Below are 24,988 nucleotides of genomic sequence, written 5' to 3' on the forward strand. Positions count from 1 at the left end.
CGCTATTTAATCAAAAACCTCTGGGGATCAGTTAAATTGGGGGATAGTCTGTGTTGGTACGTGTGAGAGAGATCCACCTTTCCAAGTTGTTGGGGTTCATCTCATACTTCTGAAGGTTTGAGGGTGCTGCCTGTTCCATACTCCCCCTACTCCTAGCCTTTTAGGGGTACAAACAATAGTAATTGGGGCCTAGTGTGGTTGTGTACGTGTGATATACATACACTTTTTTGGGATCATATTTTCTATTCCGCTATTTAATCAAAAACCTCTGGGGATCAGTTAAATTGGGGGATAGTCTGTGTTGGTACGTGTGAGAGAGATCCACCTTTCCAAGTTGTTGGGGTTCATCTCATACTTCTGAAGGTTTGAGGGTGCTGCCTGTTCCATACTCCCCCTACTCCTAGCCTTTTAGGGGTACAAACAATAGTAATTGGGGCCTAGTGTGGTTGTGTACGTGTGATATACATACACTTTTTTGGGATCATATTTTCTATTCCGCTATTTAATCAAAAACCTTTGGGGATCAGTTAAATTGGGGGATAGTCTGTGTTGGTACGTGTGAGAGAGATCCACCTTTCCAAGTTGTTGGGGTTCATCTCATACTTCTGAAGGTTTGAGGGTGCTGCCTGTTCCATACTCCCCCTACTCCTAGCCTTTTAGGGGTACAAACAATAGTAATTGGGGCCTAGTGTGGTTGTGTACGTGTGATATACATACACTTTTTTGGGATCATATTTTCTATTCCGCTATTTAATCAAAAACCTCTGGGGATCAGTTAAATTGGGGGATAGTCTGTGTTGGTACGTGTGAGAGAGATCCACCTTTCCAAGTTGTTGGGGTTCATCTCATACTTCTGAAGGTTTGAGGGTGCTGCCTGTTCCATACCCCCCCTACTCCTCATCTAGCCTTTTAGGGGTACAAACAATAGTAATTGGGGCCTAGTGTGGTTGTGTACGTGCGAGATACATACACTTTTTTTGATCATATTTCCTATTCCGCTATTCAATAAAAACCTTTGAGGATCAATTGAATTGCGGGATAGTCTGTGTCGGTACGTGTGAGAGAGATCCACCTTTCCAAGTTGTTGGGGTTCATCTCATACTTCTGAAGGTTTGAGGGTGCTGCCTGTTCCATACCCCCCCTACTCCTCATCTAGCCTTTTAGGGGTACAAACAATAGTAATTGGGGCCTAGTGTGGTTGTGTACGTGCGAGATACATACACTTTTTTTGATCATATTTCCTATTCCGCTATTCAATAAAAACCTTTGGGGATCAATTAAATTGCGGGATAGTCTGTGTCGGTACGTGTGAGATCCACCTTTCCAAGTTTTTGGGGTTCATCTCATACTTCTGAAGCTTTGAGGGTGCTGCCTGTTCCATACTCCTCCTCCTCCTCATCCATCCTTTTAGGTGTACAAACAATAGTAATTGGGGCCTAGTGTGCTTCTGTACGTGTGAGATACATACACATTTTTTGATCATATTTCCTATTCCGCTATTCAATAAAAACCTTTGGGGATCAATTAAATTGCGGGATAGTCTGTGTCGGTACGTGTGAGATCCACCTTTCCAAGTTTTTGGGGTTCATCTCATACTTCTGAAGCTTTGAGGGTGCTGCCTGTTCCATACTCCTCCTCCTCCTCATCCATCCTTTTAGGTGTACAAACAATAGTAATTGGGGCCTAGTGTGTTTCTGTACGTGTGAGATACATACACTTTTTTTGATCATATTTCCTATTCCGCTATTCAATAAAAACCTTTGGGGATCAATTGAATTGCGGGATAGTCTGTGTCGGTACGTGTGAGAGAGATCCACCTTTCCAAGTTGTTGGGGTTCATCTCATACTTCTGAAGGTTTGAGGGTGCTGCCTGTTCCATACCCCCCCTACTCCTCATCTAGCCTTTTAGGGGTACAAACAATAGTAATTGGGGCCTAGTGTGGTTGTGTACGTGCGAGATACATACACTTTTTTTGATCATATTTCCTATTCCGCTATTCAATAAAAACCTTTGAGGATCAATTGAATTGCGGGATAGTCTGTGTCGGTACGTGTGAGAGAGATCCACCTTTCCAAGTTGTTGGGGTTCATCTCATACTTCTGAATGTTTGAGGGTGCTGCCTGTTCCATACTCCCCCTACTCCTCATCTAGCCTTTTAGGGGTACAAACAATAGTAATTGGGGCCTAGTGTGGTTGTGTACGTGTGATATACATACACTTTTTTTGGATCATATTTTCTATTCCGCTATTCAATAAAAACCTTTCTAGGGCAAGATCTTAAATTACAGAAATATGAGGAGACCGTCAAATAAGGGCCGTGGCCTGGGTCGTGGTGCTGCTGGTAGAGCTCCTGTTGCAAGGAGAGGACATGGTCGATCTGTGCCAGCTACACGCACAAGTGAAACACCTTCCTCAAGTGTGAGTAGGCGACAGAACCTGCATCAGTATTTGGTAGGGCATCAAACGCCCCTAGAAGTGATGAGGCCAGAACAAGTTGAGGCGATAGTAGATTGGTTTGCTGCTGACAGTGCCTCCAGTTCCTTCACATTGTCTCCCACCCAGTCTACTGCAGAAAGGTCAGAGTTGGCACCTGCAGCCAATGTCCAACCGTCTTTCACCTCACCCCCTTGCAAATCAGGCCAGCAGTCTGAGCCCCAAGCCATACAGCAGTCTCTTATTCTTTTTGAGGACTCTGTCAGCAGGGTTTCCCAGGGCCATCCACCTAGCCCTGCCCCAGAAGTGGAAGAGATTGAGTGCAGCGATGCCCAACCACTTATTCCTCAAGATGAGTACATGCAAGGATCATCGCAGCACGTCTCCGATGATGACGAAACGCAGGTGCCAACTGCTGCGGCGTTCAGCATTGTGGAGACCGACAAGGAGGGCAGGGGTGAAGACTGGGTGGAAGATGATGTGGAGGACGATGAGGTCCTCGACCCCACATGGAATGAACGTCATGCAGGTGAACTGAGTAGTTTGGAGGAAGAGGCGGTGGTCGCACAGAGCCACCAGCACAGCAGAAGAGGGAGCAGGGTGCAGAAGCGGAGCGGCCGTGCCCTAGACACTACGCCCGCTACTGCCCAACGCAGCAAGGGAACGAGCGCACCAAAGTCAGCTCAAAGGAGTTCTCTAGCGTGGAAGTTCTTTAGAAAATGTGCTGATGACAGGACACGAGTGGTTTGCACCCTGTGCAATCAGAGCTTGAAGCGAGGCATGAACCTTCTCAACCTGAGCACAACCTGCATGATCAGGCATCTAAGTGCAAAGCACGAGCTGCAGTGGAGTACACACCTTCAAAACCAAGAAACGTCTCTGGCTCATCCTGCTTCCTCTTCTGCTGCAGTCTCGGCCGCTCCAGCCACATCTGTAGTGATACCGGCACCTGCCACCCCGCAAACAGACGATCTGTCAGCAACACCACCACCTGGGTCACCAACAACCATCTCCACAATGTCCCGTGGAAGCGTTCAGCTTTCCATCTCCCAAACACTTGAGAGGAAGAGGAAGTACCCCCCTACCCACCCGCGATCCCTGGCCCTGAATGCCAGCATTTCAAAATTATTGGCCTTTGAAATGCTGTCATTCCGTCTGGTGGAGACGCACAGTTTTAAAAACCTTATGTCGGTGGCTGTCCCACAGTACGTCGTGCCCAGCCGCCACTACTTTTCCAGGCAAGCCATCCCTTCCCTGCACAACCAAGTGGGGGAAAAAATCAGGTGTGCACTGCGCAACGCCATCTGTGCCAAGGTCCACCTAACTACGGATACGTGGACCAGTAAGCACGGTCAGGGGCGTTATATCTCCCTAACGGCACACTGGGTAAATGCAGTGGCGGATGGGCCTGAGGCGGATAGCAATTTGGCGCATGTCCTTCCACCACCGAGGATTGCAGGGCGCTTCAGTTTGCCTCCTGTTCCTAACTCCTCCTACTCCGCTTCCTCATCCTCTACCGCCTCCTCATCCGGACAGCGTAACACCTTCACCACCAACTTCAGCACGGCCAGGGGTAAACGACAGCAGGCAGTTTTACAACTTGCCTGTTTGGGGGACAAACCACACACCGCGCAGGAGTTGTGGAGGAGCATGGAACAGCAGACAAATGAGTGGTTGCTGCCAGCGAGCCTCAAGCCCGGCCTGGTGGTGTGCGATAACGGGCGAAATCTCATAGCAGCTCTGGGCCTAGCCGGTTTGACGCACATCCCTTGCCTGGCGCATGTGCTGAATTTGGTGGTGCAGAGGTTCCTTAAAAACTACCCCGATATGTCAGAGCTGCTGCAGAAAGTGCGGGCCGTTTGTGCGCACTTTCGGCGTTCTCACCCTGCTGCTGCTCGCCTGGCAGCGCTGCAGCGTAACTTCGGCCTTCCCGCTCACCGCCTCATATGTGACGTGCCCACAAGGTGGAACTCCACCTTGCACATGCTGGAAAGACTGTGCGAGCAGCAGCAGGCCATAGTGGAGTTTCAGCTGCAGCACGCACGCGTGAGTCGCTCTGCGGAACAGCACCACTTCACCACCAATAACTGGGCCTCCATGCGAGACCTGTGTGCCTTGTTGCGCTGTTTTGAGTACTCCACCAACATGGCCAGTGGCAATGACGCCGTTCTCAGCTTAACTATCCCACTTCTATGCCTCCTTGAAAAAACAATTCGGGCGATGATGGAAGAGGATGTGGCACAGGATGAGGAGGAGGAGGAGGATGAAGAGGTAACATTTCCAAGGCTTTCAGGGCAGTCATTCGCAAGGGGCTCCGAGGGTGGGTTCCTGCACACGCAAACGCCAGGGACGCAATTGTCCAGCAGGGGCACAGTTCTGGAGGATGAGGAGGATGAGGAGGAGGAGGAGCTGGAGGAGGAGATGGAACCATGTTCACAGCAGGGTGGCACCCAGGTCAGCTCATGGCCATCACTGGTGCGTGGCTGGGGGGATACAGAGGACACGGACCATACACCTCCCACAGAGGACAGCCTTTCGTCGCCTCTGGGCAGCCTGGCACACATGAGCGATTACATGCTGCAGTGTCTCCACAACGACCGCCGAGTTGCCCACATTCTAACTTGTGCTGATTACTGGGTGGCCACGCTGCTGGATCCCCGTTACAAGGACAACGTACCGTCCTTAATTCACTCACTGGAGCGCGATCGCAAGATGCGCGAGTACAAGCGCACGCTGGTAGACGCCATGCTGCTGGCATTCCCATCTGACAGCGGGGCCACAGTGGAAGCACAAGGCAGAGGAGGAGGAGGAGGAGGTCGCCAACGCAACCAGGGCACCGCCAGCACCTCAGAAGGCAGGGTTAGCATGGCCGAAATGTGGAAAAGCTTTGTCAGCACGCCACAACAAACAGCAGCACCAGCAGCTCAGATGGAACGTCTTAGCAGGAGGCAGCATTTTACCAACATGGTGGAGCAGTATGTGTGCACACGCCTACATGTAGTGAATGACGGGTCTGCCCCCTTCAACTTCTGGGTCTCCAAATTGGGCACATGGCCTGAGCTTGCCCTTTACGCCTTGGAGGTGCTGGCGTGCCCTGCAGCCAGTGTATTATCTGAACGGGTATTTAGCACGGCTGGGGGCGTTATAACAGACAAGCGCAGCCGCCTGTCCAGAGACAATGTGGACAAGCTCACGTTCATTAAAATGAACCAGGCATGGATCCCACGGGACTTTTCCGTACCTTATGCAGAATAGCAATGGATACCGACCTTACCCACCCATTGTTCCATTTTTGCTCTTTCTCACTCTTTTGGGGTGTACCCTCATTTAAAATTTGTGAAAAGAAGCAGTGTTGGCTACCTCGTCCTCCTCCTCAGGGCCAGATTAATGTAGGGTCTATTGGAGCTGCAGCTCCAGGCCCCTACCTTTTATATAGGCCCCGGGTTGGCCATATTCACTGTTACCGCTCTTCTGTCACTTGTAAACACAGAAGTCTGGCTTCTATGCTCGCTTCCCCAGGCAGCACCCTCAGAACCTCCCCACACAGCGTGAAGGCCGGACAAGGAGGGACAGTTGGCGATGCATGGATGTGTTTATGGGCTTCAGAGACAGCATCCCATGTTGAATTAGGCATGCATGGCTGCACCCTTCCTCCTCTGGGTGCATGGCAAGGCACGGCCCTAAGGCCCTTCAAAATCCTCAGCACCAAGCCCATGATGCTGTTAATCCGGCCCTGGTCCTCCTCCACCGCCGCTTCCACCTACACCGCCCATAGGTGTGCGCAGCCTATTGCATTAAGGTGTGCACCCCAAAGTTGAAATACACATGCATGTGTTTGCCAGCAGGGAGAGTAATGTATCGGGGCCATGTACCTGTAGGCAAGGAGAAATAGAGCAGAGCAGGTCCCAGGGAGATCTTTCCCATCTCCTCACTGGCAATGCTATGTGCCCTAGGTGATTAGGGTGTGCCCAGGCACACCCAGCACACCCTGTGCGCACGCCTATGTCACCGCCACATCCACCACCACCTCAACCTCCCTCCTACTCCATATGGGCCTCGTCCTTCAGAGATGAAGAAGAACATTGTTTTATTTTTCTGTTTTTTTTTGTTGTTTTAAGTTATTTCCCTATCCACATTTGTTTGCAGAGCACTTGCCATGCTCTTAATTACGTTTTGCTGCCATTTGCAGCACTCTAGCCCTTTCCTTTGGTGTTTTAGAGCCATTTTAGTGCCTTAAAGTTCGGGTCCCCATTGACTTCAATGGGGTTCGGTGTCCGGGAAAAGTTCGGTAAAAGTCCGGGACACGGACCCGGACTTTTTTTTAAAGTTCGGCCGAACCCGTCGAACACGGACATCTAGGTGTCCGCTCAACCCTACTCATAATGATAAATCTATAATTAGATTCTGCAAATCATCACTTAATTAGCGACTTTTTTTCACTGTACTGTGACTTACAGAATCCTAATTGAGGAATAGACTAGATTAAAAAAAGGCTGAGAAACATTGGATTGCTATGTTATAGCAGCAGTGATTTTGTGTCTAGCTCAGTAGGAATTTGAAGATAAACTGTGTGTGTGTATACAGTATATACTGTATATCTGTTTTATGCATATATTCTTTCCTTGTGCTGATTTAAAAGAAAAACAACTAAACATTGGCTTTACCATGGGGTCGAAACAAATATTGTATAAACTAGGAGCCAGTAGTCAAGTCTACCAACTACTAATAAATGACAAAATAGAATAAGGCCCCTTTCACATGGGCTTTCCGATCCGATCTGCCTGTCAGTTTTTTGGGCAGACCTGATCGGAGGCTCCATGAAGCCCTATGAAGTGGCGGATGTTAGTGGAGACATCTCGGCTGACACCCGCTGCTCCCCGATCTGATCCTGTCCGTGAAATCCGGACGGATGGAAACCCTATTTTCCATCCGTTGGGAGGATCGGATCGGATCAGATAGGATTGGATGAGAATGGACAGGCGGTCCGTTCTCATCCAATATCCCCATAGAGGAGAGCAGGGATCTGTCACCTGCCTGCTCAACGGGGATCGGTGAATCGATCCCCCGCTGAGCAGAACGGACTCCGTCGGGCGCACTGCCCGTGTGAAAGGAGCCTAAATGCTGCCTGTCCCCATCATGATACCTCTGTTTGTAAGTGTCATGTATATGCTGAAATTTGTATATACAGTATATGTAATTTGTTTTCTTATAATTTGCTAATTGTACAGCGAGCATAGAAAAGATTCACATCCCTCACATTTTGTTGCTTTGCAGCCTAAAATTAGGACAGACACAGTTTTTGTTTTATCCAACTGTATTTACTCAGTGCAAGGCCGTTGTTAAAAATCACTGGGCCCCATAAGGTGCCCAACCCCGTGAAAATTTCAATACAATACTTTCACCAAAAATACTTGGAAATCATTAGTGGACACAAACATTACGTCATACATAAAAAAACATAAATTCCATCTTCAAGCGAAAATTCTCCCCAAACAATTATACACATATTCCACCAACTCCCAGTTCAAATCCCCCCTTCCAGCGCAAATCTTTGCCCCCACCCCCAATCCCACCCCCCAGCTCAAATCCCATTCGAAACCCCCTCTTAGCACAAATCACCCTGACCCCAAAAAATTACCCGTCTAGCACATGCCCCCCCTGCCAACCCAAATTCCCCCACCCCCTCTTGGCACAAAATCCCCCTCATCTTCCCTCCCAGCACAAACCTTTTTTCTTCAATCTCCTTCTAGAACAAATTCCCACAAATCCCTCCTAGCACAACCCCCTCTAAATTATCCTTCCCAGCAACAATGTTTCCTCCCTACCCAGATCCCCCCAGCACTAATCCTACCCCACCCCCCTTCTAGCACAAACATTCCCTCTCCTTGCACAAACATAACCTTTCCTGGCTCAATCATTCCTGGCACAAACATCCCCTCTCCTGGAACAAACATTTCCTCTACTGGTTCAACCAAACTCCCCTCTCCCCCAAATCCTCCTCCTAGCACATATCCCCTACCCTCCATTCTTCCCTCTAGCACACATCCCCCCTCCCTAAATCCCAATTACATTTCCCAACACAGATAGCCGCCCATCCTCTTCCCCTAACTTACAGGGGGAAGCCACTAGAAGCCAGGAAGAGGTGCACTGTGTTATGCTCTCCCTCCTGTCAAAAGAACGTTCATCTATACGGCACATGAGAGAGGACCGCTTTTACTGTAGATTACATTGCACTGCACACACACAACGCCCCCTGTCTCCTCCAAGGGCTGCTCACCTCCCGGCAGCAGGAAATGTGGATAGGGCCGGTATTTAAAATGTGTGTGTACAGTGCAATGCGATCTACAGTAATGCGATCTACAATGCGATCTACAGTACATTAGGACATGTCTCATGTGCTGTATGGAGAAACACTCTTCTGAAAGGAGGGACAGCACAACACAGCACACCTTCTCCTGCCTCTTTCCTCTCTGCCTTTTTTCCTCTGCTCCAGGCTCCAGTCTCGTGGTCCCGGCTGTAAGTGCGGGCAAGAGCTGGGTGGGGGAAGGAGCTCAGCGGTGGCTGGCTGGGGGGCAGAACTGAAATCTGGGTCCACCCCAGCTCCCCCTAAATTTGTCCCTCTGTGTCTCTCACCCAGCAACTGAAAGCTGGCGGGAGGGAAAGTTTCAGTTGCTGGGTGAGAGACACAGAGGGCCTTGTTCCTTCTCTGCTCCACCGATCCTCCTGCTGTCCAGGCCCCCTGTGTGCCCCGGCCCCCTACAGAAGGACCGGTGGTCCCCCCATCAGCGGCCCTGGCTCAGTGCAACTTAAAACATCCAATGACAGATACATGGGCGGCACAGTGGTGTAGTGGTTAGCACTTTCACCTAGCAGCAAGAGGGTTGCTGTTTCGAATCCCAACCGCGACACTACCTGCCTGGAGTTTGCATGTTCTCCCTATGCCTGCGTGGGTTTCCTCCGGGTACTCCGGTTTCCTCCCACACTCCAAAGACATGCTAGTAGGTTAATTGGATCCTGTATAAAAAAAATTGGTCCTACTGTGTATGTATGTATGTGAGTTAGGGACCTTAGATTGTAAGCTCCTTGAGGGCAGGGACTGATGTGAATGTACAATGTATATGTAAAGCGCTGCGTAAATTGACAGCACTATATAAGTACCTGAAATAAATAAATATAACCAACATGCCAGAAAAAAATAAAAATATATGAAAACAGAATCAGTGAGTTGGAAAAAGGATCATCCCCCCTTATGTCAGTATTTTGTTGAAACGTTTTGCTTTAATTACAGCCTTTATCTGTTGGGATACGTCTCCATTAACTTTGCGCATCTAGACTTTGCAATATTTGCACACTCTTCTTTGCAGAATTGCTCAAGTTCAGTTAAATTTGATGGTGACCGTTTGTGGACTACAGTCTTCAAGTCATTCCACAGCTTTTCCTCAAGAATGTTATTGTATTTTGCCCAATCCATGCTTCCTTCTATCCTGACCCCCCCCCCCTTCCCCCGTATGACAGTATATTACCACATCCATGCTTTACTGTAGGATTGGTGTTATTTAAATGGTGAGCTGCATTGGATTTCCGCCAGACATACCATTTGGGGTTAAGGTCAAATAAATCACCTGACCATAACACATGTTTCCATGTGGCCTCAGAATCTTCAAGGTGCGTTTAAGGTGGTCAAATGAGACTTACTGTAAATTGAATTATTTGGCCTCAACATCAAACAGTATGTCTGGTGGAAATCCAGTACAGCTCACCATCCAATTAACGCTATTTCTACAGTAAAGCATGGAGGTGGTAATATCCTGTTATTGGGGGGGGGGGTTCTCTGCAGCAGGGACTGGAGCACTTGTCAGGATAGAAGGAAAAATCTATGGGGCAAAATACTGTCAAATTCATGAGGAAAATCGGCTGCCCTTTGCCAGAAAGTTGTCAATGGGAAGAACAAATCCAGTAAGCGAGCCAGCAACTCCAAATCCGTATAGAAAATGTATCCGTTACATGAAAAGAGCATACAGGAAGGCTAACATGTTTCAGTAACATGCCTTGATCACAGGACAATAATGACATGGGATACAGAGTATATATAGTGCAAAAAATCAATGGGAAGAAGGTTTTTCCCTTCCAACATGACAATGACCCAAAGGACACAGCAACAATGACCACACAGTGGCCGAAAGAGAAAAAAGTGAATTTCCTTGCACGGCTTAGTCAGACTTAAACCCCATTGAAAATCTGTGGCATAACTTGAAGACTGCAATTCACAAAAGTCTTCAAATTTAACTGAACTTCAGCAGTTCTGCAAAGAAGAGTGGACAAATATTGCAAAACTCACTTTTCCATTTTCTATGACAAACGCTAATATCATTCTGTTACTGAAACCTGGCAAGGATCCCATTGACCCGGGCTCTTATAGGCCGATCTTGCTACTTCAAAGTGATATAAAAATCTTAGCTAAGGTACTTGCCATCCTGATTAATAAGGCCATTGCCTCAATATTACACCCGGATCAATACGGTTTCATGCCTCAGAAGTCTACAGCTGTTAACTTGAGGAGGTTGTTTCATAACATCTAGGCAAGGGTGGATAACATGGGCAACATGGCTTTGCTGTCCTTAGATGTGGCCAAGGACTTTGACAGTGTGGAGTGGCTCTTCCTTTGGGGAGTCCTTGCAAAGTTTGGCTTTGGGCCCATAGTTACATCATGGGTTCAATTATTGTACAGTCACCCACTAGCAGCCATAAGAGAAGCAGAATGTATCTCTGACCCATTCTCTCTGGGTAGAGGTACGCGCCAGGGGTGCCCATTGTACCCACTATTATTCACGTTAAGCGATAGAACCTCTGGCTGCTTCAATTAGGCAAAACCCTAATATAATGGTATTTCAATTTGGAGACTTACAGGTTATGCTCTACGTTGATGACACCATGCTGCTACTGGAGGACACTGAGGGCTCCCTTGAGGCAGCAATGCATACTGTCACTAGGTTTGGGGAATTCTCTGGTCTCCTCAATAATTGGGACAAATCCACATTGATGCTATTGGAGAGTGATTCCTCACATGTCATTGCACCAACATGCCCAGTCCCAGTTGTACTCTCCTTCAGGTATCTAGGAGTTCAGGTTACCCCTCAGCTGGTGGACCTCTGGTGTCTGAACATCACCCCATTACTTGGCCGCTTCTGAGACTAAATTAAAATTTGGAATAGGTTATGGCTGTCCTTGGAAGGAAAGGTGAATTTGGTTAAAATTATCTTTTGCCCCAGTTGCTGTACTTTTTGCATAACACTCCGGTAGTAAACTCTATTTTTAGGCAGCTGCTGTGGCACAACAAGGTACCCAAAGTGAGGCGTGAACATCTCCAGAGACCCAAGGATGCTGGAGGACTGGCCATGACTAACCCCTGTCTGTACTACCTGGCCTCACAGCTGAAACACTTATGTTTGGGTTTGGGGCCTGCTGTTACTTCCCCTTCACTTAATATGGAACTCCTCTTTCTGTATTCTTTTGCATGCTGCTGAGGTTCATGACCTACCTACGGGCTTGGAAGCTGGAGCCTTTGCTAAATCGAATCGCTTATTACCCACTCTTAATCTTATTCATAAAGTTTGGAACAAGACTAAACCACTCCAGCAAGTTACTGGTTTTACACGCTACCGCCCAATAGTGAGTAACAGGAATTAGCTAAAATTCGGCAGGCTGTGAGATGGAATCAGTGGGGGAATAACTCACCTTCTTCATATTTTTAGTAATGGCTCACTGTGCTCCTTTGATGAGCTAAGCACGAAATTCTCCCTCCCCAGGTCCATGCTTTATTATCTTCAGCATAAACATGCAGTTACTGCACAGGGCTCAGTGATGGAGTGGCGGCAGTCCCCAACCCCAGTGTTTTATATGGCTGAAATTAAGAAATTCATATTCCGATGCTTTGCAATTTGGTAAATGACTACCTAACTTCATTCCCTTTGAAGGTACACAAATGCTGGGAAAGGGATGTAGGCCCTTTGATTGAAGATTTATGGGAATAGGCCTTACAGGCAGTACTTCAATGCTCACTTAATGTGTCTCAGAGTCATGCAATTGTACATACTCCTAAGAGCTCATTTCACCCCTTTCAGGCTGCATAAAATGGGTATATTGGATTCCTCTACATGTGGTAAATGCCTTAGGGACTTAAGTGACTTAATCTAGAGATATCTGAAATTGCATCGTTATTGGGTGGAGATGGTGGGCACCATAAATAGGGTGTTCCAGATTTCCCCAACATTAGACCCTAGGCCTTTCCTTTTGGGCATCTTGGATAACCTCCAGTTACAGGCCCATACGAGAGAAGCAGTTGCTAGGGCTCTTTTCCAGGCCCGTAGAGTTCTGCTCAGACACTATAAGTCCACTAATCCCCCTTCCCATAAAGAATGGTTACAATGTATGGGAGAAACTCTGAGACTTGAGAAGTATATCTACGAGCACAGAGGCAGACCCCACAGGTTTAATACCTTGTGGGGACCATGGCTGGACACACCAAGTCTAAACCCAGTGAAGTTGATGTTGGATAAATTACTACTTAAACGCTTTCTGGAAATGGGTTTACCATTGTTTAAACCGCATTATGAGTGCTTCAACAGTTTTTAAGGTGACAACAGAGATACTATTTTCATTGCTTTTATGCACAAGTGTTTTGGGGTTTTTTTGTACATGACAATTTTAGGAAACTAGGGATAGGCAGAACTCCCTTTATTTGGGGGAGATTGGCTACCAGTCTACAGTGAAACTAAGCAATTATTCTTATATTTGTATTGAGTACTTTCTCGCCCAAAAAATTGTGTCCATAACCTTGTATTGTTTCAGAAATTGTCTCACCTTTGTGAATTGCAAAGTTTCCTTTATTTCACAGAGCATTGCGCTTGTCATGCGCGCTGTCTGTTAATGTATTGTGTCCTGTCACCTTGTCATGCATTTCTGTCCACCATTTATGTTAAGAAGCGAGATTTATGAATACGGCTCCTTCCTTGCCTGTAAATATAATTTATTTATAACCTTGCCTCAGAGAAAAAGAAAATATAAAGAAGTGTGATTGTCAGAACTGAATTTTCTTGTGCGTGTGTGATGTTCTGAAGCTGTATTCACGGAGCTCAGTGTTCTGCCCAATATTAGGGTACAGCCTGTTTACTAAAGGGAATTGTAATTCAGCTCAGTCCTTGCTTTTAATACAGAAAAGTACTGTGTGAGTGGCAAGTTGTGCTTTATTAATAAAGAATTGAAGATATTTCTATGCCTGACTGAAGAATCTGCCAAAATGAAAATGTTTTTCTATGCAGGCAGTTGTTTGCTCTGTCCAAGTCTTCCATATCATTTTTTTCCATTGTAAATTCTTTGTTTATTGTATACAGAAATGAAAAAAAAAGTTCCAATAAAAAGAAAAAAAAAATAGGAAAGCTTTTTATTTAGGGAGATCGGCCCTTTCTGTTTGTCCTGATGACCATTGTCAAGGAAACAGACAGTACTGGGAAATCCAAAATGTACAATTCTCACCAGAAGGGCAATGGGATGGAGGTGGGGGATACTTCAATGGGAATATCTGTGCTGGTGACACTTGTCTTAAAGTGACAATAAAGTCCTTTCAGCAATCCTTACCTACAGGTACGCTTATCTTTAGGTAAAATAAATATCTCCTAAACGTGCACCGTTTAGGAGATATTCCAGCAGGGCCGTGCAGAGACCTTTGGAGGGGCAGGTGCTCAAAGTATAAAAGGAGCACATGGAACAGGGCTTTATATAGGGCTGTGCTCAATATATCAATACAGCAATGTATCGTGGCGCATTCCTTCCTGATAAGCGTATCAATATGGATGATTCTATATTGATAGAGCAGAAAAGTGCTGTGATGCAGCTTTGAAGAAGAAAAAGAACAGATAAGACTATTTTAAGTTTAAAAGTTAAAAAAAATTTCTGTGTCTTAAGTTGTGCCAACCTGAAGACTTTTTCTTCTCTGTTATACAGAATAATAAAGAAGGTACTGCTGACTGGTACTGCTGGCAGGTACTGCTGGCTGGTACGGCTGGTGGTTACTGTTGGCTCCTCTGAGACACATCAATGCCGGAGTATGAGAAGCGACGCTGGAAGAAGCATGCAGAGCCGATGCTTCCTGTATCTATGCGATATCACTCCGCCTGTGACAGGACGAAGCTGGAACTATACAGGAAGCATCGGCTCCGTTCTGACTCGGGGGTACGCTGACAGCTGACAAACAATGGTATAAAACTTACTTGTACATACACTGCACTTCAGTCAAGTGCAGACAGTCAGCGCTTCTCAGTACATGGAAATACTGTAAGGATGGCCGAAGGTGACGTCACACGTTGCTCCTCCCCCCGTACACGTTACGTCCTGGGCATCGACTTACAATCACTGATTGAAGTGCAGTGTTTGTATGTTTTATACCATCGTTTTATTAAAGTCTTTATTTGATTGCTTTGACTTAAGGGGTTGTGCATTGACCTTGAAGTGTTCAGCTTGCATACTTAGTTGATAGCCATTATTGTGATTTGCGCTGAATAATATTATTTGATTACATTTTCCAGACAGCAGTATTGTCAGTCGGGGAAAAGGGAGACTTAAATATACTAGCAAATTTAAATACAGTAACAAATTGAATCCTAACTCCAGCCCCCGGTAGGAGGCCCTTCCTCGTAATCTGGCAGTGGACTGTCGCTCTGCATCACCACAACCAGAGCAGGGCTTTGGACCCTGCTCTGTTCTCGATGATGAGGTCTGCATCTCCAAACTCTCCTGATCAAGAGTAGACCCTAGACCAGGAGAGTTTGGAGATGCAGACACTGCAGGAACTCGTCTAGCTGTGGAGAGGAATGGAGGTTCAGGTAAATAAATATATATATATATATATATATTTTTTTTTTTTTTTGTTTTGGTTCCCCTAGACAAAAATGAGCAATTAACCCTTAAAGTGCAGGCACAGGCCCACTGCAAAACATCATTTTTTTATTTGCCCAGCCTTAAAGGGGAAGATGAAGAAGCTGTATTATTTACCCTACCCCCTGCTCAAGCCATTAACTGGCGCTTTCCTCCATTCCCACCAGTGCTCCAGGCTGTAAAAGACCCCCTGCAAAGGTCGTTTTTTTTTATGCCCAAAGTTGTAATTTAAAACAAATTGCTCATTTATACCAACCTACTCACCAAAAGTAGTCATTTCAGACAGCAGCCTAATGTCTATTGTGTATAGGCCTAGAGAGCAATATTACAACTCAAGGCACTGCTTCTTTTTTTTTTTTCTTATTTTAAATTTATTGATATGACACAAATTACATTTTATTCAGTTATACACTGCAGCTCTGCTTTAGTGTGGTGACTGGCAGTGACATGTGGTGGGGTCTAATATGTTGCACTGCAACCCGCCTCAAGGCATTGTTGCGGTGTGAGCAGGGTATATATAATACAGTTGTTTTTTATGTTACATATAGGTAAGCCTGTGTTGTGCTGTGTAGATTGCATGTCACTGTACATTGTATGAACGCACCCTATGAAATCCAGACATCAATTATGTTGACTGTGGTAGGGGCATAAATATTGCTTAACTGCAGAGTATTGTTGAAGTAGTTCAGGATTTATTAGTTGCATCACAGAGAAACCCATTACCTGTTCAAACCATGAAAATATAAACTTTGCCTAAAGATTAACATTGGTGTGCGTAGGCTTAGGTTTTGGTCAGTGGAAACCTAAGAGAATATGAAGGATTTTTTTGCTTATTTCTCCTTCCAAAAGTACTACTTTCCATATTTCAGGACTTTCTCTGGCTCTGACCTGGAAGAAGTAGACAGGCTATAGGCTCAATTCAAAAAGCTAACATGCCAGGGGAAAATATGCTTATTTTCAAGTCCAATGTTATCTGAAAATTGCTGTTGCAGGGCTGAAAAAAAAAATCATTGTCCTTATGTAAAAGCAGAGATGTATAGTAACCAGTGCTTTAAGTGGCCCAAAAGAGGTGCTGGTACTCTATTATAGCCTATAAATTTTGTCAACCCCCCCACCCCACATCAGGGTCCCCACAGAGCACCCCCCTGGCCTGGGCTGGGACTCCGGAGCAGGGGGACTCACTGGTGGTGACTGGTCTGGCTCTGGAGTGGGAAGTATTCTTGGGGGGGGGGCAATTGAGGGCGCAGATGTCCAAAATTAGCGTACTGGTACGCTAAGGCGCATGGAGAGGTGGCGGTATGCTCAAGAGCCATATTTGGAAGTGGCGGTACTGAGTACCAGTGCATACCGGCCCACTTAAAGCACTGATAGTAACTAAGTAGAACTACTTCACTACTGTACTTAAATAACGAAAGGCGGTATCTGTACTTTCCTAGAGTAGAATTTTTTTCTCCTACTTCCACTTTTACTTCACTACATTTTTTCGATGATTTCAATACTTCTACTCCAATATTTTTTTTGTGCTGCATAGTTACTCGTTACAATTATAAAAATTACCACTGCCCGAACAGTAGATGGCAGGTTTCATGAAGCTCAAAACATGTGTATTATCAGCGCATACGAAAATAAATGCTACTGTATGTATAAATAAAAGCTGCATTTGAAATAATAAAAGACAATATGATGTTCAAACTTTTGACTTCTTTCTTTAATAACTACATAACACAGTACTTGTACTTTTACTTTCAGTACTTGAGTAGCAATTTTTTTTTCAAAACTACTGGTACTTTTACTTTCAGTACTTGAGTAGCAAAATGTAAAAAAAAAACTACTTGCAATACTTAAGTACAAAAAATGTTGAATACTTTAGTACTTCTACTCAAGTCACTTTTTGATAGAGCACTTCCACTTCTACTCAAGTCACTTTTTGATCGAGCACTTGTACTTTTACTCAAATATGGGTTTCGAGTACTTTATACAACTCTGTGTAAAAGTTTTGTAAATTGAGCCTTATGTAATTGTCACGTAGGCAGATTTGGGGGTTTTACTTTTTAATGATCTGCTTTATTCCAGGTAACTTCAGACATTGATGTTCCCTATAGTTCTTTTATATAAAAGGGTTTTACAGATATGATCGCCATTTACTAATAGTATCCAGTGTCACACCTCCTAAAAATAGTTTAGGTATATCTTGGCCCAGATCATTTTTCTTACTGCCTTCGAGCAGTCAAGATTTTTTTTTTTTTCTCTCTCATGAAAAAAAAAACTGTACTGTACTTGCTCAGTGGGAATAACATGCCTCTTTTTTTGGGGAAAGCGGTATGTAAATGTGCTAAGAAGAAATCTGTATGTACAAGATGTGTAGAGTAAATGAAGAAGGAAGATCTCTGGATACATAATGACAAGAAGACATGCAAGGCGTATCAGGCCAGTGGGTCAGTTATTATTATACAACACTTACTGATTAACTGAATAATTAGAGTCCTACGGGCCCATCTTGTATAAAACTTAATTTATTAATATTGCAATCCAGAGAGGTCAAGAGCATTTAAAGTCAAGCTTGGAGCCTTCATAATGAAATCATACTGTTTTATTTTACAGTTCATGTAGTTCATTTTCTGCTGCTGACTTGATAGGTGATGTATGAATAAAATAATAACCAGTGGAACGTTAAGGCATTGCATAAAGACCTTCAATATCCAATCCAACTGGGAGCAGCTTTACAAAACCATTGTCATTAGAGGACATACCTTTTATCTTGTACTGTAAGGCAGTTCTTGAGTTTATATGAAAACACACAGTAGTCTACAAATCCAAACAACAGGAATGTGCACCCTTTCTAAAAGTTGGTGTTTACCATTCTATGTACAGTATTTTATGGGGTTTTTTTTGTTTGTTTTTTATCTGAAGAAATCAGATTGTGGAACATACATTCAAAGCTACTATATGTCCAAAAAGCCTACCTTGGATACAAGTTGTGACCAATATCAGAGTTCCTGGGATTTTAATAAAAGTACTTGTGGGCATCTTGTATTGATAATTGCAATCGAGCAGTTAAGTTGATTGATACACATATGTTAAAGCGCGTACTGGCATATGTTAATGCATGTTGCCCAAAGGCAGCCTATTCAATATCATCCAATCCTTAGCCACACAGGATACCACAATGTGCAGTGTATGTTTTGTGGTGCATTTCTGTGTGTTGGGCATTATTGTACAATGCATTGGGGTGCTATTCACAATGAATGACCCTGAAACACACCACATATGGTGGTTTGCCATGCACTGTGGTAATGTGGTTAACACAACACTCAAATGCCAAGGGGCCCTCAGGCATTGGTAATTTGAGGTATGGGGTGCTATGCATAAATAATGGCCCTGCAACGTACCACACATAGAGTAGGTGGGTTGCCATGCATTGTGGTAACGTGTGTCAACATAACACTTTAGTGTCAAGGGGCCCCCTGGTGTTGGTAATTTGAGGTATGGGATCATGTGGATCTGAGGTATGGGCTCATATACTGTAGAGTTGTGTTTAGTAAAGTTTTCTGACTATAAATGGTGATTGGTTAGAAACAGTTAATGTGATACCTAAGAAATGTTTTATTTCTTAATTGGCCTGTTGCCAGTATCGGTTGTACGGTATATATAACTGTTCTGAGGTCCATTGACTAATTATGTCAGTGATTATTTTATCTCTCTGACATTTTTTAAGTCAAACATTTTGTCGATTAACATGCTACCATCTGTTCTGTGTATCTCAGGATACCACAAGTGTATACCACACAGTGGCTAAAAAAGACATAGGCCTTCAGGGGGTGCAAGCGATCAAGATAAAACAATACGTTGGCATGTACACAATTTAAACTAATACGGGACAGGTCTCCGTTCTGAAAAACAGATACAAACATGTTTTCCTATAGGATAGAGTTCTGTCAGAATTTCAGATTTTTTTTTCTCAATTTCAAAAATACAGGAATGTGACAACTATAAGGGAGGCCACACAAGATCTACCTACCCCTGATCCCATTATGATTGGACAAATATCAATCCATGCAGGACATTCTTGTGGGGCAATAACAATACTTCTGTATAACATGAATAGGGGAATAGAAACATAGAAACATAGAATGTGTCGGCAGATAAGAACCATTTGGCCCATCTAGTCTGCCCAATATATCTGAATCCTATAAATAGTCCCTGGCCCTATCTTATATGAAGGATAGCCTTATGCCTATCCCATGCATGCTTAATCTATTGATTTTACTCAAATTCAGCCACAGGCTGAACAATAGAAATCCAACACTGTATGGCTAGCCTTAGTCAAGTCTCCCATTGGAATTTCCTCCCAATATTTCTGTTCCAGTGACAATTTTAGATTTTTCCAGCACTGTCCCCAAAGGTCACCTGAACAAATAGAGAGTGAGATTCCCCAGCAGGGGCACAGACAGCAAGAAAGAAACCAACAAGGTTAAAGGAGAAGTGGGGCCAAAGTGGGTCACAGATATGCACTTAGTTCTGCCCTCCTTTGACCTGTATAAGGCTGACAGTATGCTGTCAGCTGACGTCACTCAGCTGGTCAAGGCTCTAGAGGGATCCGGACTATCATATCAGGATCCACTCAGATGCCTGGATTGGCAGCTGGGTCAACTTCTCGGCGTGCTGCTGAGAGCCTGAGCCAGCAACTCCTGTCCCCTCCACAGCCCTGGCAGTTTAGTGAGTGCTATAGGGGCAGAGCAGAGAGCCGGATCTCTTCTCACCGAAGACCGAGTGATCATCAGTCTTTGAGTGCTCACTTCTCTGGTCTTAAAGGTGTCAGGGGACTGATGCTGCATCCACCTTGGGGTGTATGTAGGTTTATTTTTTTAAATACCAAACTTTTAATAGCCATTCCCTAATCTATCAAAAACAAAATATTTTGCCTTTTTGTAAATTGAGTGAAATATTAAAGTTTAGATAGCAAGGTAAGATAAAATTTTCATTCCCTTGTAAAGTGAGCCCTTTTTTTTCAATCTACAGCATTTGTGGTTTTGGGGTCCCCTGGTTCATGCAGCTGAATGGCACATTTCACGGTAGCGGTTATTCCTCCACTAGATTAAAGTAGGTTTATAAATAGACTGTTTGGCATAGTCCTTTTACAAAACAATCGACTTCTGTAAGAACGTTGAAGTGTGTAAGTGACCATGCAGCTCACTGTGTACAACTGAACAATCAACTCTTGGAGAGAAGATCAAAAAAGCTATTTTGTAAGCCTCGGCATTCTGAACAAATCCTCTAGAACAATAAGGCACTGTAGTTCTCTTGTTATTTAAACCGACTTGCAGCTGTTTCACTGGACACCAGCAATGCTTTTCCCATCCAGAAATCCTCTGTCCTTGTTAGAAAGTAGCAAATAGATTTTTCCAGTAGGTAGCACTTCTGTCTTAAATTAGGGTATGTATCTTTGTTCGGTACCTGTGCGGAGTTCCTAGAAAGAAAATTCAAAATGGTGTAATCATGTAAAAAATACATTCTTAGATATTTGTAGCTACTTGAATTGTATGTGTAGTATCTGATATAATTTTGCTTTTATTTCATGGGTTTTATCAAAATAAGGACAGTCAAGTACAGAACCTAGAGCAACTAGTTAGAAACTCGTTTTTTCATCTTAGAACATGAAGGTGAATGAAAATCAATTTCTGTTTTGTTGCTGTGTGATATTCCATACTAATATTTTTTGTTACTAGATAAGAAAATCAAATAGAGTAACTGGAAAATATGGCCTGGGCTGAAAGGAGCACCCAGTATACTTAATGTGGTATTAAACCCAATACCAAGAAATGTGATTTATTGCAGTTTACCAGTGGCTGCATTATTTTACTTTTGTTAGGCATTTTCCCTCTGTTTTTCTTCTCCTCGAAGTTATTAAAATTGCTCTCCAGTTCTAAATACATACAAGGGATGGAGCACACAGAGTGTAAGAACAAGCAAACTTCAAAAGACTCTGATTTCCATTAGTTAACTTCCATTTTATGCAATTCTTTGTAAACTAGACCAGGAAAAAATTGTTCTCAAACAAGAAACACTGCAGCCTTGTATTAGTCACTGTTCTGTAAAATGTATGCTTTGCCCCATTACACAACATAAAGGGATGTATTCCTGAAAATCCAATTAACATTTATTTCTTTTATTATAGCTTAGTCAGATTGCATGCTACCAGTCATTGGGTATACAGTATGTTACCATTCTGGAAAGAGAGGCATGCTGTGCACCATTAAACAGCATAAAGGGGTGAAGGTGCAATAATTAGGAAATGTACTCAATGTTTTGTCATGTGCACAGCATGTTACCTTTTCTTTTTTACATGTTTGTTGGACAATTTATTAATACAACACGCCAAGAAAAATTGTCTTGTAACTCGTTTTTAACTTCTGATGTTAAAGTGGACCTATACTCAAATGTTATCATAAAGGTATAGTCTATTAAAAAAAAGATAAAAGGATTGCAGACTCCTATCAGTGCTGGTCATAAGTATTGAGGCCTAGGTATTCGATAATGGTGCAATAGAGGATTCAAGTTTAGATTGGCTGATCTTAAAGCCCTAAATTAGAAAGGGACATTGTGTTTATGTAAAGCTGATGTCATAGCCTAGAGGGAGTGGTTATATCACTCACTTCATCACATGACAATGCTTGGGCCCAGTGATTGGCTGCTAGGCCCTAGCATTATATCATGGGAGGAGGTTACGTTACAGTGGAGTACGCACTGGAGATGTTTCAGTGAGTCAGGTGTACAGCAATATTGCATGTTTTAATGAGCTTTTGCTCAGGTCAGACAGGTTTAGCATTCCCATACAGGTTCATGAGAATGCAAAACCTGCCAGAATCAGGTGAAATGCAGGAAAAGAATGAGATAATTTGCAGGTCAGTTGCATCTGTCAATAAATTCTGAATGGTCTCAGAAATTTGTCAAACTGGTACCATCTACACAAACCTATTGACACATGCCTTTGCACAGATCCTGAATGGGCAAAGTGAAATATCGTCTTCCTAAGGAAAGGTATTTCAGCCAATATATGATTTGCTAAAGGCAAAAAGGCTGTTCAATTTGCAAGGGAATTTACCCTTAGCTTAGTGATTGAGGTGATGTGCTACTGACGTCCATCATCCAGATCCAAATACTGTGTTTCCTATTTTCCTTTTGCATGATTGGATATTCTTGGCAAAGTGAATTTTTTAACTATTCACTAAGCTAAGTGAAAATTCCCTGGCAAAGACTATATGCCTTTAGTAAACCGCCCTGTTTATCCATCTCAGCAAGACTACTATGCCTTAGGTCAGCTTGAAGATTTTGTACACATAGGCTAGATAGAGAAGCAATTCCAGCATGTGTCGATTTAACCTTGCAACTCTCTCCATTTTTCCATGCCAGTAGATAAAAGGTTTAAGTAAAGCAAGGTCCACATAAGGAATAAATATTTCCAAAAACACCTGTAGGGGGAAAAAAGATAAATTATATATTTACCTCTCCTACAGCTTTCATAGGGAAGTTGGTGACTTCATCCTCCAGTTGATGAAATCCCAGGGAATGGTGAGCACTCCAAATCTCATGAAAAGACGCTACTAGTGTCTTCTCTGCAAGTTTTAGTATACTCTACATTTATGGGGGATATTATTTGAAATGAAACATTTCTTTGGATTTCTACATATTATCCATTCTTCAGTAGGACATTTTTTTTTTCTCAAAATGTATAGAAACAACATTTTTGGAGGCATGTGTGGACTTTCATGGTACCATACAAAACTCGGTAGTTTCTTTCAATAAAATACAGTTTTATTCAAACCATGTTAAAACATGCATTTGGTTGTATAAAAAGCATATGCACAATATCTACATTAAACTCTATGCAGAATATAAATTACATAGGGAGTCATTTTATTTTTAAAATCTATGTGGATGTAGATATTAGATCATACTCTTTAAACATACAGTATGTGCGACCTATGCTTCTCATATGTACATGGTCTGTTTTCGCACCCTTTGTTTGCCAGGGTGTGGCCTCTTCTGGGGTGGTCTGGAGCTGTTTGTTCCCGGTGAATGTGTGGCTCCATGGGTTGGGTGGGCCACGGGATCCGTCCCCCCCCTTCACTATCTGTTGGGCGTCTTTGCTTCTCAGGAGGGATGAGTCCCTCTCGGGAGCGGATGCCCTGCTCTGATCTCACGCATGGTTTGAATAAAACTAGATTTTATTAAGAGAAACTACCGAGTTTTGTATGGTACCATGAAAGTCCACACATGCCTCAAAAATATTTGTTTCTTTACTCTGATAGGACGTAGGTACCCATTATATATATGACTTATACTGGCACCTCCCCCTGTATCTAATTTTCTCAAAATGTATTTTTTTCTTTTGCAGATAAATATGGAGCTCCGACCACAAGGGTAACAGATAATTGACATGCTCTTACTTCTACTGTGACTATGACAAAGCGACATATACAACACGGTAAGTAGATTCCATTTCTGAGCCACATCTGTGCAATGTCTTTCAGCTTACCTAATTTATTTTATGTTTTTCCTGCTAATTTATTATTATTATTATTATTATTAATATATATTTCTAGAGCAGTTTTCTCATTGGGGAATCAAAATAGCAAAATGTATTTGACTGTATTATTACATTCAACAGATGTTCCTGATTGGTTGACTGATAACACAAGAAATATACTTGTATTTGCTGGTAGATCATTGTATTATTGTGAAGCAGATGTAAAATGTGGGCTGTTTGACAGCCAAATCTATCACAAGGTTATAAAATGATTTTCCTGACAGACTCCATGGCAGCATACGTATCGGGTTTGGCCCCGCCTCCAAACCTACCCATAGGACCTCACTCCCATAAATCTTTGCTCCTGTTCAGCACACGTGTTCTTTTTTTGTCCTCCAAAGGATTACCTGATATCCTACCTGAAGATGGATTCCGGGTGATGGATGGCTCTACCTGTCGGGTATGGAGCTCTCCAATAAGCCCCAGCTGCTGCGGGGTATGGAGGAGGGGCGAAGATGTAGCAGCCTTGGCCAAAAAGCCCAGCTGCTGCGGGTGGCCGGTACCCTTGAAAGAGATAAGTCCGGTGTGCATCCATCCCTGGTGGTCTGCGGTTCGTGAGTACACTCCATGGCAGCTATGTTATATGCTTATATTTGCCTTTGTTTATATGTTTTTTCTCTTACCTGGTCTTTCCTGCCTTCCCTGGTGGCTAGTGGTCCGGGGCCGGTCAGCGGTTCACTTCCTGACCGGCCGCCGGTGCGGTGCGCTACTGCGCATGTGCGGCGCCTCCAGAACGAGGCTTGGTTCTCGCGCGTGCGCAGTAAGAGCGCGGCGCATGCGCAGTGAGTTGGCGTCGGCGGCGAGCGCTGATGACGTCACCAGGCGCCATATTTAAACCCCAGAACTGTCAGCAGTGTTGTGTTTATACACACTGCTGATACTGGGTGTTCCATACTCCGCATCTGATCGGTTTTTGGACGCCTGCTGTTCGTTGCCGCTCTGCCTGCTAACCTCTGGTTCTTGGTGAGTACTGGCCCCAGTTTGGGAGCCTTCCCCCCCCTCCTCTTTTGCTGGTTTTCTGACATTGCTGTCCGGCT

General features: G+C 44.0%; 1 protein-coding gene across 1 annotated transcript in view; it reads left to right on the top strand.

Moving 5' to 3' along the window:
* B3GALT1 (beta-1,3-galactosyltransferase 1) overlaps positions 1-24,988 on the top strand; it is a 462,810-nt gene that overhangs the window by 310,359 nt on the left and 127,463 nt on the right. The window contains exon 3 of the mRNA XM_082260201.1: positions 23,760-23,849. The gene's annotated coding sequence lies outside the window, so the exon portion shown is untranslated. The remainder of the gene's footprint in view (positions 1-23,759; positions 23,850-24,988) is intronic.

Source organism: Pelophylax lessonae (assembly GCF_965119305.1).
Source record: "Pelophylax lessonae genome assembly, chromosome: 6".
Classification (NCBI taxonomy): domain Eukaryota; kingdom Metazoa; phylum Chordata; class Amphibia; order Anura; family Ranidae; genus Pelophylax; species Pelophylax lessonae.